Raw genomic sequence first — 19,394 nt, forward strand, 5'->3', positions numbered from 1 at the left:
CAGTGGTTTGGCGCTGCCTTCAGCCCAGGGCGTGATCCTGTGAGACCCAGGATCGAGTCCCATGTCCAGCTCCCTGCGTGGAGCCTGCTTCTCCCTCTGCCTGTGTCTCTGCCTCTCTCTCTGTCTCTCTCATGAATAAATAAATAAAATCTTAATCAATTAATTAATTTAAAAAAGAAAAAAAAAGACATGGGGTAAACTTTTAAAAATATATTATTTATGTGAGGATTCCTCAATTTTGCTGGATATCAATATTTAAAAATAAATCCTATAACTGTATATACCAATAATAATATTTTGAATGCGATTTATTTATTTATTTATTTATTTTTTTTAAAGATTTTATTTATTTATTCTTGAGAGAGAGAAGGAGAGACAGAGCCAGAGACACAGGCAGAGGGAGAAGCAGGCCCCATGCACCGGGAGCCAGACATGGGATTCGATCCCCGGTCTCCAGGATCGCGCCCTGGGCCAAAGGCAGGCACCAAACCGCTGCGCCACCCAGGGATCCCTTGAATGCGATTTAAAGACAGTAGGATAATAAAAAGGTTTGATATTGTAATAAAAACAAATAATATTTATTCCTTCTGAAATATATTAAATTAACAAAAAATGTATAAGATCTTCATGAAAATTTTTTAAAAACTTTATTGAAATTATTGAATTGAAGAAATGATAACAAGTAGGGATACACTATGTTCATGGATAGGAAGACCCAATATCATAAAGAAAAAAAATTTTTCCCAACTGGATCCAATTATAATTCCAATAAAACCCCCATCAGGGTTTCATTTTGGTCTTGTTTTTCACTAGAACACAATAAAATAATTCTAAAATATATACAGAAGAGTAAAAGGCCAAGATGGCTAAGAGAATCCTGAAGAACAAGATGAGGCACCTGTCCTATCAAATATCTAGATCTGGGGCACCTGAGTGGCTCAGCAGTTGAGCATCTGCCTTTGCCTCAGGTCATGATCCCAGGGTACTGGGATCGAGCCTGGCATCGGGTTCCCTGTGTAGAGCCTGCTTCTCCTTCTGCCTATGTCACAGATAAAGAGAGAGGCAGAGACATAGGCAGAGGGAGAAGTAGGCTCTCTATAGGGAGCCCGATGTGGGACTTGATCTCAGAACCTCGGGATCACGCCCTGAGCCAAAGGCAAACGCTCAACCACTGAGCCATCTAGGTGTCCCTAAATAAATAAAATCTTAAAAAAGAAAAAGATATCTAGATCTACTTGAAAGCCATAGTAATTAAAAAGTAGAGTGTTGATACATGGGCAAACATATTAGTAGAACAGATTAGAGAGCCCAGAAATAGACCACAGTAATAATGGAAATGTTTTATATGACACATGTATCATTTTAAGTCATTCAGAAAAGGATGGTCCATAGGATAAGTGTTTTCCCATATAGAAAAATAAACAAATGCAATCCCACATCACACCCCAAATAAACTCCAGATATATTAAAGACCTGAATGTCAAATATGAAACTCTAAAATTCTTAGAAGAAAACATAGGAAAATATTTATTTTTCTGTTCTCTGAATGGGAAGGATTTCTTCAACAAGACATAAAATGTACAAAGATTGGTTAGGACCCATAAATATGATGACAGTGATATGGAAATTTTCTGTTTATCAAACAATTCTACAATCAAAAGGCAAAGAGAGACCTCCAATCAGGAGAAGATATTTGTAAAAAAAGTAACCTGCAAATGTCTAATTATCTACACTACATAAAGAATTTCTATGAATCATTTAAACAAGGCAATCTAAAAGAAAAACAAAGCATATTATTGCACAGACAGTATTTTGGTTCATTCAATGTTAATTCTAACCTCCTCCTATAATACTGAAATTAGAAAGCTACACCCCAGATTTCTAGGCTTCCTTACAGCTAAGTATCCAACATGTGTTTTCAGCCCCACCAATCAGATAGTCTTACGTGAGCCCTGAATCTAGAATTGAGCTAAGTCAGAAGAGAGGTGGTGTTTGAGGTATCCATTTAATGGGACAAGTATTGCATTGTTCTTAAGTCATCAGTTCTGGCAAAAGATTATGACTAAAGTCATGGAATTATGAAGCCAACAACAGAGACAGGAGCTTCCCAATTCTCCAATTTCCTGATTGTTGCAGAGGGCAGCAATGCCTTTGGAGGGTCATTCCTGTAGCACTGCCTTGGGACCTATTCTGTTCTGTGGTCCACTTGTCCAGCTCCTCCATTTGATGTGGTAAGCACCTAACACACTCTTTTAAATCCTTACGGTTAGGGGCACCTGGGTGGCTCAGTCGGTTGAGTATCTATCTAACTTTTTTTTTTTTTCCTATGTGACTCTTGATTTCAGCTCACAGCACCATCACAGGGTCGTAAGACTGAGCCTTGCACTGGGCTCCACACACAGCATGGAGTTGGCTTGAGATTCTCTCTCTCTCCCTCTCTCTCTTTGGCACTCTGCTCCCTGCCCCCTCACCCTCATTCTCTCTCTCTCTCTCTCTCTCTCTCTCTCTCTCTCAAATATGTCTTAAAAAATATATATCCCTTACTGGTTAAAATAGAATGACTTGTGTTCTTTCCAACTAATCTCTGGCTGATACAGGTATGAACAGGTCATTGACAAAAGAAGAAATTTAAATGGCTAATATACAATGAAAAGATGCTCAGTTCACCAGTAAGTAGGCAAATGTGAATAAGTAAAGCCACAGTGGGGACATCTGGGTGGCTCAGTTGGTTAAACGTCGGACTCTTAGTTTTGGCTCAGGTTGTGATCTCAGGATCATGAGATGGAGCCCTGTGTCGGGCTCCATGCTCAGCATGGAGTCTGCTTGAGACTCTCTCTCCTTCTTCTGTCCCGTCCCCTGTGCTCTCTAAAATAAATAAATATATCTTTAAAAACAAAATATCACAATGAGATACCATTTCATGCCCATTACATTGGCAAAATATAAAGATGTTGGTGAGACTGTAGATAAATGGGAAGTCTCATGTACTGTAGTATAAATTGTTGCAACCCCTCAAAAGAGCAATTTGGCAACAACTAGAGAAGTTAAAAATGCTCACACTGTTAGGCCAATTAGTTCTACTTTTAGATATGTCCTGCCTTTAAGAAACTTCACCTATACACAAGGAATGGAGACGCGTGTTCACTGCAGCACTGCTGATAATGACAGGACATTTGAAACCACCTAGATATCCATCCACAGGAGAGGGGGTTAATAACTTGTATCATATCCATACCATGTAATTCTCAACAACAGTGAAAATGAACAAACTGCAAATTCATGTATCAACTTGGGTAGCCTCACAACACTGGAAAGGAAAAAAAAAAAAGGAAATTCCAGAAGGATACACAGAGTGGAATACTTTTTTTTTTTATTTATTTAAATATGTAAAACAAGGGCAGCCCAGGTGGCTCAGCAGTTTAGCACCGCCTTCCGCCCAGGGTGTGATCTTGGAGACCCGGGATGGAGCCCCACATCAGGTTCCCTGCGTGGAGCCTGCTTCTCCCTCTACCTGTATCTCTGCCTCTCTCTCTGTGTGTGTTTCTCTCACGAATAAATAAATAAAATCTTTTAAAAAAAATAAAATAAAATACGTAAAACAAGGCTAGATAGTGTTTAGAGATATATATGTATAGAGCACCATGATTAAAAATTTTGTGGACATAATAACAATAAATTCAGGATGGTAGTAACTTCTGGGGAGGGAAGCAGAAAAATGAAATTAAGGACAGTATCAAAGGGGACTTAATGGCATCTGATGGTGTTTTGTTTCATTTTGTTTTTATTTACACTTTTAATTTTGAGATTAAGATTCACATACAGTTATAATAAATAATACACTGGTTCTGTGTACCCTTTGCCAAATTTCCTCAATGGTAGCATCTTGCAAAACTGACACGATCTCACAGCCAGGATATTGGCACTGATACAGATCATTTCTATCACAAGGATCCCTCATGTTGCCTCTTCACCCAATTTCCTCCAGACTCATCCAATCCTTAACCCCTGGCTGCCAGGAATCTGTTCTCCCTTTCTATAATCTGGTCATTTCAAGAATGTAAGTAAATGGAATCATTACAGTGTGTAACCTTTGGGGGACTGACTTTATTCAATCAGTATAATTCCCCTAGAGATGCCTATAAACTGTTGCATGTATCAATAGTTCCTTCCTTTTTATTGCTGAGTATAGGAGATGTTTTATTTGCTTAGAAATAATGAAGCACAGGGTGCCTGGGTGGCTCAGTTGGTTAAGGGTCTACCTTCAGCTCAGGTCATGATCTCAGGGTCCTGCTTGGCGGGGAGTCTGCTTCTCTCTCTTCCTCTGCATGCACACACACACACACACACACTCTCTCTCTCTCTCTCTCTCTCTCTCTCTCAAATAAATAAATCTTTTTAAAAAATAATGAAGTACATATGGCAAAAATGTTAAAATTAAACAAAGATGGATAGTAAGAATGTGGTATTTATTGCACTGTTCTTTCTTCTTTTCTGGATGGTTAAAATATTTCCTAATATTTAAAGTGGCACACGTCCCGTTCAAATTTGTACCTGGTTATTTAGAGTTATTTAGAACCAGGCCTCACCTTCCTGGCCAGACACTAAACGCTTAGAGACAAGATGAGCACCCATTCACCTCATGTCCTTCTCTATGTCTCACAATACTGATGATACTTGCATACATAAATGGTCCTTTGGAAGGACCTAGTAGCAGCAGAAGTTTCTGGCCTGGGCCATAAGCACTGACCTGTGGATCAGATAATATGTAAACTGAGTGGGGAGAGCAAAGGGCCTAGAAAGATCCTGGAATGCATCTGTCTGATGCACAGCTCTATTCCAGCTCTTGAACACTGCCTGTGGCCTGCTGACCTGATCCTGACCTGAATTGCTGACACTTACCACCCTGTGCATAGGTTCTCGAGAAAGATTCCAATAGGATTTCAGAGAGAGCTACTCAGGTTCCACTACTCAGAACTGTTGCTAAATAAGCAAAAAACACAAGTAATACTTTATAGAGAACTGCTAAATATTTAAAATAGCATTAATTTGCCCTTAGATTAACTGCAAGCTGGAGCTCTAAGCAGGCCTGGTAAAACCTCCCTGTGATGGCAATCTGTTATCTTTTAGTATACAGTCTGTATCATAGAAAGAAACACACTTTTATTTCTTTAAAAATATTATATATTGGGGGCACATAGGTGGCTCGGTGATTGAGTGTCTGCCTTTGGCTCAGGTTGTGATCCCAGGGTCCTGGGGTCGAGTCCCACATCAGGCTCCCCTCAGGGAGCCTGCATTTCCCTGTGCCTATGTCTCTGCCTCTCTGTGTCTCCCATGAATGAATAGAATCTTTTAAAAATACAATTATATATTATTTGGCAATGAAAAGGAATGAAGTACCATGGATATGTGCTCCAACATGAATGAATCTTGAAAACATGATGCTAGGACAAAGCAGCCAGTCACAAAGGACCACGTGTTTTATGATTTGATTTATATGAAACGTCCAGAACAGGCAAATCTGTAGCAAAACAGATCATGGGTTTGCTAGGCTGAAGGGATAGGGTATGGAATGTGGTGGCTACTGGGTACAGGGTTTCTTTTGGGGGTGATGAAAATGTTCTAAATTTATTATAGTGATGCTTGCACACTCAAAGAATATACTAAAAACCACTGATTTGTACACTTTCAGTGGGTGAAGTATAGAATATACATTATATCTCAATAACACTGTTACCAGAAAAATAGATAGTATAACTGTCACAGGGATGTGGAGAAACTGGGTTGCACATACATTATTGTTGGGAATGCAGAGTGGTTCAGCCACTCTGGAAAATAGTTTGTTAGTTACTTTTATTTATTTTTTATTTTTTATTGTTAGTTACTTTTAAAATAAAACATACACTTAACAGAAATCATACCTCAGGGCATCTATTCCAGAGAAAAAACTTACGTCCATACGAAAACTTGCCCACAAATGCTCATAGAAGCATTATTTGTAATAACCAAAGTAGAGAAAATCAAATGTTGTTTTAATAGGTGAGTTTAATAGGTGAATGCTTTAGGAGCACCTGGCTGGCTTAGTCGGTAGAGCATGACTCTTAATCTCAGGGTCAGGAGTCCAAGCCCCATATTGGGCGTGGAGCCTACTTAAAAAAAAATAATTAAAAACAGGTGAATATGGGGCACCTGGGTGGCTCAGTGGTTGAGCATCTGCCTTTGGCTCAAGTCATGATCCCAGAGTCCTGGGATGGAGTCCCGCATTGGACTTCCTGCATGGAGCCTGCTTCTCCCTCTACCTATGTCTCTGCCTCTCTCTCTCTGTCTCTCATGAATAAATGAACAAAATCTTAAAAAAAAAAAAAAACAGATGAATACTTAAAGAAAAAAACAAACTAGGAGATCCAATACCTCTGAATACTCAGAACAGGTAATGGGGGTGGCTCAGTCGGTTAAGTGTCTGCCTTTGGCTCAGGTCATGGTCTCAGGGTCTGGGATTGAGCCCCACATCGGGCTCCCTACTCAGGCAAGGAGCCTGCTTCTCCCTCTTCCTGCCTCTCTGCCTACCTGTGCTCTCTCTTTCTGTCAAATAAATGAATAAAATTTTAAGAAAACAAAAGACAGGGAATGAACTAATAAACTAGAATCACCTGGATGGCTCTTGAGGGTACTGACTGAAAAAAAAACTAATCTCAAAAGGTCATACACTGTGTGATTCCATTTATGTCTTGTACAAAATTATATAGAGAACAGGTTAGTGATTATTACCTGGTTAGGGATGAGGGTGGAGGGCAGGTGGGTGTGACTATAAAGAACACCAGGGAGAACACTGTGGTCATGGGAGAGTTCTGTGTCTTTGCTTTTGTTGTCAACAGTTTTAAGATTTTATTTACTTATTGGAGAGAGACAGAGCAAGAGTGAGCAGGGAAGCTAAACTGATTTTAGTTCTCAATCACCTATCATGAGACACGGAAGAGATCCCAGGATTGAGCACGACTGGGCTCTATGGAAAGCCATGTTTCCAGAGCTCGTTCTCTGAGACAAGCCTCCTTATCTGGCCACACCGGGAAATGGAACAAGGATACCAGCCTCCTCTCCCAGCTGTTTGAGCTGTACTTGTCCAGAGAGAGCTGCAGAGATAGTGGATAAGTTAAGCTACATAAAATTTTGTTTTTAAACTTTTTATTTTGAAATACTTACAGACAGGAAAAAGACTTACAAAAAAAAAAAAAAAAGGAAAAAGACTTACAGACTTATTCAACAGAAAGTTGCAAGGATAGAACCAGAATTTCTGTGCACCTTTCAACAAGGTTCTTCTAAGTGTTATTTATTATTTAAACATAGCACAGTATCAAAACCAGGAAATTGGCATCAGTATACTACTCATGAATGATTGTTTTATGCCATTTTATCACGTGTTAGATTTGTATAACCACCACCACCACAATTAAGATGTAGAACTAGGGGCGCCTGGGTGGTTCAGTTAAGTGTCTGGCTCTTGATTTCGGCTCAGGTCACGATCTCAAGGTCGTGGGATCAAGCCCCATGTCGGGTTCCGCTCTCATTGGGGAGTCTGCTTGGGATTCTCTTCCTTCCCTCTCACTCTGCCCCCTTCTCAAATGAAAATAAATGAATCTTTTAAGAAAGAAAGAAAAAAAGAAAAACAAAGGGAGGAAACACCTATAGAAACAAGAGTGGCCACACTGGGGTCCTGCCTAATGTGCCTGGTGTATATACATACAACAGTCAGGGAGAAGGGTACTGTACAAAGAGCTTCCAAAACTATAAACCCAGAAATCTGGGATGGACAGAATTATAAGAATAACTTCTAAAGCTCTGTCCCTGCTATGACTGCCATGTATATATAAGATTTACGTTCAGGGGGCACCTGGTGGCCTTCAGCTCAGGTCATGATCCATGGAGCCTCAGGACTGTGCTCTGTGCTCAGCAAAGAGCCTGCTTCTCCTTCTCCCTCAGCCTCTCCCCCATGCTCCTGCTTATATTCTCTCTCTCTCTCTCATGTGCACACATGCTCTCTCAAATAAATGAATAAAACCTTAAAAAAAAGATTCATGTACAGAAAAAGTAAGAAATAGGTACACCCTTTGATGGCTGGACTTCAAGAGGCACTGTGAAGGCCTGGAGCCAGGAAACCCAAATTCAAATCCTGATTCTGCAATCAATTGGCTAGCTTTCTCAGGATGCTTTTAACCTTCTTTATAAAACAAAACAAAACAAAAATCAAAATAAAACAAAACCTTCTTTATAGGGTGGTTATAAGATTTCATAAGATAATCCATGTAAAGTGCTTAACAGAGTACCTGGTACAAGGCAAGCTCTCAATATCGGTAGCAGTTGCTTTCGTTACTATTATTGTTAAACTGTAAAGAACAGCATTACCATGGATCCAATGGATCAAGAAATCGTCTAAGGACATTTGGTTAATCATATTCAAGCAGATGGTGACAACAGCTGATCATGATAATAATAGGTAATAGGAATGAAACACCAGAGCCTGACTCAGAGGGCTGCTAACACCAAAGAAATAGAGTTGAGGACTGAGGGACTGTGAGACTGAGCCCTGATTACATTACCCACTTCAGCCATGACAGAGACTGATCGTCTTTTGGAATTTTTTTTTTTTTTACGAGTAGTGGGAGAGGAAGAGACTCTCAACCTGACTCCAACACAGGGCTCAATCTCACGACCTTGAGATCATGAGCTGAGCCAAAATCAAGAGTCAGACACTTAACTGAAAGTCCAGGTGCCCCTGGACTTCTTTAGGAGCTAATATATTTTCTTTCCTCACTCTTCTTTGGCCTTAGCCATTCTGAGCTGGGTTTTTGCCATTTCAGTAAAACAGAGGGTCCCTCAGCCTTTTGAAAGGGAAACAGAGCGCACTGGGAGCCAGCATAGGTTAGCAAAAAACAAAAACAGAATTACCAGACTATCCTCATTCCCTTACTGAAAGGCAACTAGGTCAGCAGATCAAAGGAATGCTGTAGACTAGAGTAACTGGCCCAGCAAGGTGCTGACGTATTTCTAAGGCGTCTAAGGAGCAAGACCTGGGTGATGGAGACTGAGAGCTAGGGGTGTGGGTGGAGGGGGCCAAAGGACAGTAATATGAACTAAAAACTCATAAAACTACACTATTCAAAGAATGTTGATCAGTCTCAACCTCTGGGATCTGCCAGTTTGATTAAAGAGATGAAAGCACTATTCTTTCAGTGCTTTCTTCTCTAAGGCCACCTGAATCTAAACCTCTACCACCTTTCTCCTGGACTACTAGAACAGTCTCCTGATTGGATGCACAGCACCAGAGTGTTTCAAAAACATGAAACTGACTGCTTTACTTCTCTGCTTGAAACCCGGACAAGTTTTTCCTGACTCACATCCCCCCTTCCAAAGAAGCACTCCTTTCCCCCCAATAACTATATTTCTTATCCTATTTGTTTTACTGTTTCATTTAATAAAGGGTAAGCTCCATGAGGGCAGGGATTATGTCTGTTTTATTCACCAACACGTTACCTAGTGTCTATTCTAGGTCAAGTACATGGTAGGTGCTCAATTAATTGAATGAATTAAAGACATGAACAAACACTGACAGATCAAACTGCCAAGACACTGTAACAAGTGGACTTAGACTAAAATGATCATACACAACTCTTTGGAACCACCAAAAAGTTTAAGGTCAGGTGAGAGACAGCAACTCCCCTCGAATTTTATATAAGTGGAATTCTAGAGTATGTACTCTTTTTGGTCTGGCTTCTTCTCCTCTTTTTTTTTTTTTTTAATTATTGGAAGATTTCTTTTTTTTATTTTTTTTTTTCATTTACTTATGATAGTCACACAGAGAGAGAGAGAGAGAGAGGCAGAGACATAGACAGAGGGAGAAGCAGGCTCCATGCACCGGGAGCCCGACGTGGGATTCAATCCCGGGTCTGCAGGATTGCGCCCTGGGCCAAAGGCAGGCGCTAAACCGCTGCGCCACCCAGGGATCCCTCTTCTCCTCTTTCTTTTCAGTGAAAGAATATCCATGCACTGGATAAAGAATTGATTTTCTATTTTTCTAATACAAAAAACCTGGACCTAGGGATGGAATGTCTGGATCACAAGAAAGATATATATTCAACTTTTTAAGAAAATAAAGTGGATGTACCATTTTACATTTTCACCAACAGTGCATACAAGTTCTAGTTCCTCCACATCCTTATCAACACTTGCTATAGTCAATCTTTTTAATTTTAGCTGTCCTAATAGATAGGTGAAATCTCAATGTGGTTTGGATGTGTATTTCCCTAATGATGAATTATCTTGAGCATCTTTTCAAGTGCTTACCAACTACATGGACATCCTAGTTTGTTCAAATTACATAAGAGGCTCTCACTCATTACATAATTTAGACAAACAATACAGAATTTATAGGGAGTATATAGTCCTCCACTACCAATCCCATCCCAAAAATCCACACAGATAACCAAAGGTGCATACGAATCACCCAGGAGCACTTGTCAAGCATGCAAACTCTTGCCCCCACCCTTGAAGATTCAGATTCAGGCAGTCAGGGATGAGGTATTTCCACAAGCCCCTAGGTGATTCTGATGCAGGTAGTCTATAGATCATTTCTTGAGGAAATTCTGCTTTTAATCTCATCCTACTAAAGAAATGTTGGAGGAATGAAGGCAGCGAGGCTGGAAGGAGAAACATGAAAGGGGTCCTTGGGTTCAAATAAGGAAGAGTCTTCGACTGAGAGCACAAGTATGTTTGCTCTATGTTATCCTATGCAGCACCAAATGTTTGGAATCTAAAGGTCAAATTAGAATGAACTTTCTAGGAGCACCTGGCTGGCTCAGGTGGTAGAACATGTGACTCTAGATCTTTGGAGTTGTGGCACCATCAAGCCCCATGATGGGTGTAGAGCTTACTTTAGAAAACAAAACAGGGACACCTGGGTGGCTCAGTCAGTTAAGTGTTCGACTTTGGATCTCAGCTCAGATCTGATCGCAGGTCATGAGTTCAAGCCCCATGTTGGGCTCCACGCTGAGCCAATAAATAAAATCTTTAAAACAGGGGCACCTGGGTAGCTCAGTCAGTTGGGCATCTCCCTTCGGCTCCAGTACTGATTTAGGGGGCTTGATCCCAAGATCAAGCTGCTCAGAGTCTGCTTCTCCTTCTCCCTCTGCCACTTCCCCTGCTTGTGCTTGCGTGCTCCCTCCCTCTCTCTCAAATAAGCAAATCTCTAAAAAATAATAAAATAAAATCTTTAAAACAAAAACCCAACCTTCTAACAGAGCTACTGTGAAACAAAATCAGGTCACAGAGGCAGGAAAGGAAGGAACTTGCCAAAGTCACTGAGCTTGCAGAAAAAGACTTCTCTGGGTTGAGAAATGATTGGCTGAAGGGGAGGCAGAGGGGGGCAAGAGACATTACACACATACACATTCTCTGTTTTTTAGAAAAAAAACTCTCCTTTATAAACACCCAGAGAGGAATGTAACCCACCAGACAGGTATTATGCATCCTAACCCAAATTAAATAGCAGCTATTTGCCCTAAGCCATATTTCCCTGACTCTATTTGCAAGGCCTAAAATGGTAGAGAATGGAGACAACACACTATTTTGTAAGAGCAGTTCTTTTTATAGGTAAGTAGGCCCGCCCCAGGCCCTGTCCTCACAATTTTGGATCTGCAGATTTCAAAACTCTTAAGCCTGTCAATAAACAAGCAATAGGCTTTGGACAATCAAGCTCAACAAATGCTATTTTGCTTCAGTCACAGCTCTCAAACACCACTACCCCCCCCCCACTGGCTAAATAAAAAGCCATTTATTTGATCTAGAACAGAATCAACCAAGGCTCTGTTTACCACGGCAAGCTGCTGATCCAAGAGGGATGAGAGCCAACTGCCAGTAACTCCTGTACCCTGGCAGAAACTCCGCTGAGCCCCCACCACCTGGCAAGACTGGGTGTTGCCCAGGTCCCCACATCCCCCCTCCTCTTTCCTCTCATCTAAAAACAAGCGATACAGGTGCTGGTTCCATTCAAGAGAGGCAAGCAAGGCCCAATAAACAGTCCTTATTAGAATGTCTGGTAGCTTCTACTTTCAGCATTTCACCTTAGGCCAAATATTGATGTGCGCTGTTGCACTTTTATTTAGATTATCATCACCAAGATACGCATTGTCGCTCATAAGTCATAATAAGTGTTCACTTTGTAGTTTCACGTTGACAATTATTTAAAATTTATTTTGGATATAGCCCAAGGTCTTCCAGGTCATCACCTCTCCTAACTGGCACAGCTGTGAGCCACTGCGGTTCTGTGCACCAGCACTTTTACTTAACACTTCCTAAGGGTCAATCACTGGGCTCAACATTCATTCTTAAGTCTGTCTGCTTCATCCCTTGTTATTGTCAATCTCTCTTTTACAGCTGAAACTGGACGTTGGGCTGAAACGAATACTACACTATATAAGTGAACTTGAATTTTTAAAAATCTTGAAAGAAAAAAACAAACAAACAAACAAAAAAAAAACTGGGCCCTGGAGAGGTTAAAGTATGTGTCCAAGATCACACGGCTAGCAGAGTCTGGACACTGGACTGACAGCAGGTACTCGCTTCTTTCCCAGCTACCTCCCTTTAAAGCAGAAATTTTTTTTTTCTCTGAACAGCGCAGCCTGAGTGCCAGCCTTCGGTCCTTTCTTACGACAGAATGCTTCATGTCAAATCTGAAACTGTGTGCAAGGTTCCGCGTGAACCCCTCTGTGGGGAGGAACGCAGATCTCTAAGGGGTCAGGGATCCCAAGAAGGGGAAGCACGGGGCCAGGCTGCTGTCAGTTTCTCTTCCCCCCTGCAGATTCTGGGCGCTCGCTGCACAGGGAGGGAAGCACTGCAGCCCTGAGGAGCTGAGCCGGAAGGTCAGGCTTCTGGTCCCCGCTTTGGCACTACTTTTCTGGGGGGTCCTTGGCCAAGGCCGCTCAACACAGGGGGTGCACATTTCCTTTCTCTCTTTCCTCCTGGCCTGTAGTCATAATTATATTTTCCTCGGCAAGGATTCTTTAATATTGTTTGTATTTTTCCATTGTTTCAACATAGGGATTCTTATTAAAAGTCATCCCAGGGGCATTCCGGGTGGCCCAGCGGCTTAGTGCCACCTTCAGCCCAGATAGTGATCCTGGAGTCCCGGGATCAAGTCCCGGGATCAAGTCCCGCGTCGGGGTCCCTGCATGGAGCCTGCTTCTCCCTCTGCCTGTGTCTCTGCCTCTCTCTCTCTGTATGTGTCTCTCGTGAATAAATAAATAAAATCTTAAAAAAAAATAAAAAAGTCACCCCAAATCCTACCCAGGCATAAACAAACCGATGCAAGAAATAATCCTTTTTTTCCCCCAGGCCACCTTACCTCTCCGGGCCTCAGTGCCCCACCTGTAAAAGGTCACGTGGATCAGGCTGCTCGCAGTCCCCAAAGAGCTCCAGACACAAAGCTCGACCGCGCGCCCCCGCCTCCCCGCCGCTGTCCCGCGCCCCTCGGCGCCCAGCCCGCCTGCCCTGCCCTGGCCGCCGTCTCGGGGCGGGAGGGGCTCGGGGCGCCGGGGAGCCGCCGCGGCGGGAGGGGCGCCCCTTCCCCCGCCCCGCGGCCGCGCCCGGGCCTGGGCGCGCGGGTCCCACGGAGGGCGCGGGAGGGCGCGGGCGGGCGCGGCTCTGCCCAGGCTGCGCGCGTGCGTGCGCCGCGGAGGGGCGGCCCGCTGGCGAGCCTTTGTCGATTGTCTGCGGCCAGGTTGTTTTCCCGTCGCGGCTCCCGGGACCCCGCCCGGCCCCGGCCCCGGCCCCGGCCCCCGCCCCCGCCCCGGCCCCGAGGTGCCCTGGCCGGCCGCCCGCGCCGTGAGCTGCGGTTGCGGGGAGCGCCGCACCCACCGCGCCTGCTGGGGCAGCCGCCTTCCCGGCCGGGCCCGGCACCCCCAAACACCGGCTAGCGCCCCGGCCGCCCGCTCCCGAATACCTGTGTCCCCGTGCCCCGTCCCGAGCACCAGCTGTTAGCGGGGACCTCGCTGTCATTCCCAGGGCGTCCGCTGCCCAGGAGGTCTGGGTGCCCCTTCCCCAGCTCCGCCACGAGCTCAGTCGGCCGGGCTCCCTGCGCCCGTGTCCTTCCCTGTGACACAAAGGTATCGGCTCCCTGCGCCCCGTGTCCTTCCCTGTGACACAAAGGTATCGGTCTGGCTCTCGCCTGCCGAGAAACGGGACCGTGTTCAGCGCCCTAAGTACCCAGGCCAGTGCGGCAGACAAGGCGCCCGCTCTCTGAGGTCGCACGCGGAACGAGAGAACTGCTATGAAAAAGTGGCCTATCCGGGAAGGCAAACCTTGTGTGGGGGGGCAGGAATCGACTAGATTTTAACTTTCCTAAAGCTTCTCGGTTCTAATTCTTGTTCTCATTATTAGGGCTTCTGGTTCATTATGATTAGTGAGAGCGATAGTAGTAATGCTTACGAAGTGCCGGGCGCTGTACTAAACATTTCACTTGTGTCTTCCCATTGGTCTCATTCACAGCTTCCCTATAAAATACACATGCTTCGTGTTATTATTACTGTTATTATTCTCATTTTAGAAAAACAGAAGCCAGGAAAATGAAAGCAACTTGCCCACTGTTACAAAGCTGCTAAGCTACAGGACCAGAATTCAAATTCAGAGTGTCAGAGGCCTGGAGGTGCTTAACCACTAGTCTGCATCCATAAAAACGTGAAGACCAGGGGTGCCTGGGTGGTTGAGTAGGTTAAGCATCTGCCTAGGATCAGGTCATGATCTCAGGGTCCTGGGATGGAGCCCCCCCCCACCCCGTGGGGCTCCCTGGAGGGGAGTCTGCTTCTTCCCCTCCCTCTGCCCTTCCCCACCACTGGTGCTCTCTCTAATAAATAAATAAAATCTTATAACAAACCCACACGGGGGTGGGGTGGGGGTGAATGGGTGACGGGCACGGGGGGGGGGGGGCGCTTGACGGGATGAGCACTGGGTGTTATTCTGTATGTTGGCAAATTGAACACCAATAAAAAATAAATTTATTATTAAAAAAAAACAAACCCACAGACCTGAGGACCAAAATGGAGTCATCTTGAATGTGATGGATGAGAACAGCAGAAACGGAGAGGGGGTCTAGTCTGTAGACTGGAAGAGCAAAGGAAGTTGAAAGCTTTCTGATCCATGGACTAGACTTCATGGGTATGACCTGAGAAGTCACTAGCATGGGGAAATCTATAAGGGACACATTGCAACATGTAAGGAAGAACTTCTCTAACACAGCATTTCAAAGTGTCCTCAGTGCCTGGGGAGAGGGAGCATCCTGCCAGTAAAGGTCAACTTTCAAAGTATAACCCTGCAGGGTGCCTGGCTGGCTCTGTTGGAAGAGCATGTGACTCTTGATCTTGGGGTTGTGAGAAGGAGCCCTATGCTGGGTGTAGAGATTATCAATAAATAAATAAACTTTAAAACAATTAAGAAAACCCAAAATATAATATTGCATGTAACTATACTTTGATAATAAAAATATATATATTTTTGAGTCAGCTTCAGATAGGCTTATCAGGAATGGTTCAAAGAAGAGTCCCGTAAAAGTTAAAGACTGGTTTAGTCTTTAACTTTCTAAGTTTCTTTCCCATTTGGAAGGAATTTTGAAGGGATATGGAATCCTAGAGTGGTTAGGTGACCTATCCAAAGGCCCGTAGGGACTAAAGACCTGGCCCCAAAGCAAGGCTGACTTCTAAATCAGACTTCTTGTTTGTGGGGAGGGTCTTGAGTGCTTAGCACCTCAGTTCTCCTGTAAAGTATGTGTGTCAAGGGGTGTGGGGTGACCAGTCTTTTCTTGGGGGTATGGAATCATCTGCTCTACCTGTTTCACTTTAATTGCTGATGTGCACCCCTCTTCCCTGCTTGTATTGAGTATTCTGTGATTTCGGACACAAGTGTCAACACTCCTTGGGCAATTGCTGTATTACAGGGATCCTAGAGGTAGTAGGGTTCCACTCCCCCCAAGAAGTATTTATTTGGTTATTTAGGAAAAGGAGACAAGCTAGATGGTATTTTTTTAATTAAAGATTTTATTTATTTATTCATGAGAGATGCACATAGAAAGAGGCAGAGACATAGGCAGAGGGAGAAGCAGGCTTCCTCCAGGGAGCCCTATGTGGGACTCGATTCCAGGACTCTGGGATCACTTCCTGAGCCAAAGGCAATCGCTCAACCACTGAGCCACCCAGGTGTCCCAAGCTGGATAGTATTTTCATTTGAAACAGACATTTCTTAGATTCTGTTTGAGGACTCTCGGTTATCTTGAATTAAACTCCTAAAGTACTAACACTAATACCCCATCTTTTATCCTAGTCTCAAATAATTTGATAAGCAGTAATCTAAAGGCCAACTTCAGAAAAGCCATTCTTTTTTCAGTGCTCCAGAGAGCTACTTGTTTGTTTTCAACTTGAAACCTCTAAAAAAAGAATCCAAGTACTTTTTGGGATTGGTTTTCTAGAACATTTACAAAGAAATGGACATCACCCTGCCCCTAATAACACTAACTCAAAGATAAGAGTTCCTTCATCTTCACTTCTACCGTTCACAGAATGGTCAATTTTTTAAAGATTTTATCTATCTATTTATTTATTTATTTATTTGAGAGAAAGGGATCACGAGCAGGGGGGAAGGGCAGAGGGAGAAGCAGACTCTCACTGAGCAGAGAGGCTGAGAAGGTCCTGGGATCATGACCTGAGTCAAAGGCAGATGCTTAACTGACTGAACCACACAGGCGCCCCAGAGTGATCAATTTTTAAATTTCTTTAAAAATTTCCTGGTTCGAAATTCAAAAGTATATTGTCAGGGCTACAGCTTACAGAATATTTGGGTTCCTTTTAGTGCCTGGTATATTGCCTTGTATACAGTAGGTGCTGAATAAGTTTTTATTGACTAGGTGGATGAGTGAGTGTGAATTAAGAAGTTGTGGGAGACAGAGGAAGAAGTGGTTTAGGATGGGGCAGCAGACATTTTGCCTGAGATGCATGGGTTTCAAGGGAGTCCAGAAGGAACTCCCAGACCCCTTGCAAATTTGACCACGACTTTATCCAGAGATCTGTGCTAAAAGCAATTTAACATCAAGGGTGTCTAGTTGACTCAGTCATTAGAGTTTGCAACTCTTGATCTTGAGGTCATGAGTTTGAGCCCCATGTTAGGTATAGAGATTACATAAATACATACATGCATACATACATACATACATACATACTTTTTTAAAATCTTAAAAAAAAAAAAAGCAGCATCATCAGACTTGAGTTGAGCACTACCTAAAGACCATGTGCCAAAAAAGGGCACTTGCTTCTCCCTCTGCCTGCTGCTCTCCATGCTTGTGCTCTCTCTTTCTCAAATAAATAAATAAAATCTTAAAGAAAAAAAAAAAAGACTCACACTCTAAAAGAGGTAAGCAGTTAAAAAAAAAAACTTATCAGAAAAGCAAATTGGAGGGTGCCTGGGTGGCTCAATCGGTTAAGCATCTGACTCTTGATTTCTGCTCAGGTCATGATCTCAGGGTTGTAAGATGGAGTCCCATGTTGGGCTCTGTGCCAGGTGTGGAGTCTGCTTAAGATTCCCTCTCTCTCTTTTTCTTCCTCTGCCCTTCCTCCTGCCTCCCTCTCTCTCTAAAATAAATAAATAAATAAATAAATAAATAAATAAATAAATAAATAAATAAATAAATAAATAAAAATAAAAAAAATAAAAGAGAGAGAGAGAGAAAGAAAAGAAAAACAAATCAGATTATTAGGCTTATGGCACCACTGCTATTGTGCTGCTAAGTACAGATTTGGCATAATTTACCTCTTTTCAACCTTTCTTTGCTCAACTGTGCAATTATAAGTGACTTCAGAGAGAAAGAAAAGGAAAGACTTGGGAAGAAAATACTGGTGCTGTAAAGAAATTCTCTGATAAGCTGAAAGTTTTAAAAGGGCATTTGGCTGGTTCAGTTGGTAGGGCATGTGACCCAATCTCAGGGTTGAGAGTTCAAACCCCATGTTGAGCATAGAGCTTATTTAAAAAAAAAATTTGTTTTAAGTGTAATAGCCACCTCTTCTGGTTTTGAGAGTTCAGCTCAGATTCTGTATTATATAGCATTTTATACAGATTATACTCTTTAATTCTTTCTGTTTGGGGCCTACAAATTATTAGAAAATAACTACATAGTGGACATCTATCATTTTTCAGATTGCTCAGCCTCTCAATTGCCTTTATGAATTTGGAGAACAGGCCACAGTGTGAGACAGGGCCTGTATTTCATTCATGGAAGCCAAAAGGCCCAGGTATCAGTTTTCCCTGATCACTGATTGCTTGGACTCAGTCAGTCCCCTCTGGATAGCAATTCAGGAGATAAGAGCCCAGAGAAGCAGGCAATATGCAAAACTTACTCTGGTTATGGTGGCACATGGTATCTGTGGCACATGGCAGCTGGGGCAGCTATGCCCCTCTCTTCATTCTCCATATGTTGCCCGTGTCCAGCAGCAGCATTTTTTCTGCGATGTGTTTTCCTCTGTGAGTCTTGCCCCCAGCCTCCCTTTGTGTCTGCCTGTATTCCTAGCCTGGTTCTCCACCCTGTCCATTGATTCTTTGAGCTCAATACTGTTTCAATAACATTCCTTTTTTTCCCCCAAAGATTTTATTTATTTATTTCAGAGAGAGAGAAAGAACAAGCTGAGCAGGAGCCCTACATGGAGCTTGATCCTGGGACCCTAGGATCATGACCTGAGCTGAAGCTGGACACTTAACTGAGTGAACCACCCCGGCACTCCAGTAAATTCCTTTTCTTGCATCAATTAACCAGAAGCACCTTTTATTGCTTGCAACCAAAAGATTCTGGTTGGTACATAATCTTTTTTTTTTTTCTCCTAGTCTTTTTTTTTTTTTAAGATTTTATTTATTTATTTGAGAGAGAGAACATAAGCAGGGGGAGTGGTAGTGGGAGGGGGAGAAGCAGGCTCCCTACTGAGCAGGGAACCTGATGTGGGGCTCGATCCCAGGACCCCAGGATCATGACCTGAGCCAAACACAGATACTTAACCGAATGAGCCACCCAGGCACCCCTAGAATTTCAGTCTTGAGATTATATCTATTTTTTTCATCCAACTTTGTGAAATGTACCACTCTAATTTCTACAGTAATAATAAAAATAAATGCCCTTTATTGAATGCCTAATACATGTCAGAAATTTCTCACAGATGATCTCTAATCTTGACAATCACCCTATATAATAGATATTATTTTCATTTTACAGTTGCAGAAACTGAGGCTCAGAGAGATTAAGTAACCTATCCAAGGTTACATGGATCATAGGTGACAAGTCTTTAGCCAAGTCTACCACTACATTATTCTGTCTCTCACATGGT

General features: G+C 42.9%; 1 protein-coding gene across 3 annotated transcripts in view; it reads right to left on the bottom strand.

Moving 5' to 3' along the window:
* Positions 1-14,287, bottom strand: part of ARHGEF37 (Rho guanine nucleotide exchange factor 37) — a 55,174-nt gene extending 40,887 nt beyond the window's left edge. The window contains exon 1 of one of the 3 annotated variants that reach the window (XM_049109254.1): positions 13,988-14,287. The gene's annotated coding sequence lies outside the window, so the exon portion shown is untranslated. Of the gene's footprint in view, positions 1-13,390; positions 13,569-13,987 lie in introns of those variants that run through there. The other 2 variants (XM_049109255.1, XM_035715607.2) reach the window with 2 other exon arrangements.
* Between the last annotated feature and the right edge of the window lie 5,107 nt (positions 14,288-19,394).

This window comes from Canis lupus, chromosome 4, assembly GCF_003254725.2.
Source record: "Canis lupus dingo isolate Sandy chromosome 4, ASM325472v2, whole genome shotgun sequence".
Lineage (NCBI taxonomy): Eukaryota > Metazoa > Chordata > Mammalia > Carnivora > Canidae > Canis > Canis lupus.